The sequence below is a fragment of the Pygoscelis adeliae genome, unplaced genomic scaffold (assembly GCF_000699105.1).
Source record: "Pygoscelis adeliae isolate BGI_AS28 unplaced genomic scaffold, ASM69910v1 Scaffold226, whole genome shotgun sequence".
NCBI classification, from domain to species: domain Eukaryota; kingdom Metazoa; phylum Chordata; class Aves; order Sphenisciformes; family Spheniscidae; genus Pygoscelis; species Pygoscelis adeliae.
Window position 1 is genome coordinate 2,431,389 of NW_008824983.1, and position 808 is coordinate 2,432,196.

The following is an 808-nucleotide window of genomic DNA, read 5'->3' on the forward strand; positions in this document are numbered from 1 at the left end:
TTTGGAGTTTTAGAAAGCAGGCATTCTTTACTGCGGCGCCGGGCGCACAGGGGATCATTCCAACCTAATGTGCGCGCCAAGTTATTCAACTTCAGAAGTTATATACAATTAGAATATACATATTCATTAGATTTCCTAGTAGTGATTAACATATTCATGTTACTTCCTGGAACTCATCAACATATGTAAAAGTCTCTAACGCGTGCGCTCTTATGGTCATTGGTGGTCTCTCAGGGTCCTCTGGTGGTCGTCAATAGTCTTCCTCACTGTGTCCTTTTGCTCACCTCTTCAATTTGGCATCCTTCAGTCTAAGTCATTCTTGTCTTTCTTACAGGTTAACTTTAAAGGTTAACTATTGATGTATGGTTTGCCTTTGTTCTTTCCTATTACTGTTACAAGGTGTTACATATACTTCTGAACACTGATGGTATCATTCCCTCCTATTCTTTTGAGAACCTGGAACTATACTTCTGAGTGCTGACGTTATCACTATCAGCTTCAGTTTGTCAGTCTTTGGAATATGAAAAATTGTAATTTATGTCAAATCTGCTACTTAAGGTGGTCCAAGATCAATGCAGAGGTGAGAGAAAGTATGATTTTGCACGTGGCGTGGCCTACGTTTAATTGGAAGGACGCTGCCTGCTCTGGCAGGTTTTCTTACTACATTAAAAACAAAGCCTTCAGTTTCCAATTAAGTACATCGGAGTATTGATCTCAGCATAAATCGGGTGCACCGTACATCAAAATATCCCTCCGCGTATCTCCTGCCCTTGCTTCCCACACCCATATGTTATCTGTTGTCCATAAA

At 40.6% G+C, this 808-nt stretch overlaps 1 protein-coding gene across 1 annotated transcript in view; it reads right to left on the bottom strand.

Moving 5' to 3' along the window:
• LOC103918444 (protein NYNRIN-like) overlaps nt 1-808 on the bottom strand; it is an 8,872-nt gene that overhangs the window by 4,082 nt on the left and 3,982 nt on the right. The gene's annotated exons all lie outside the window — the stretch shown is intronic.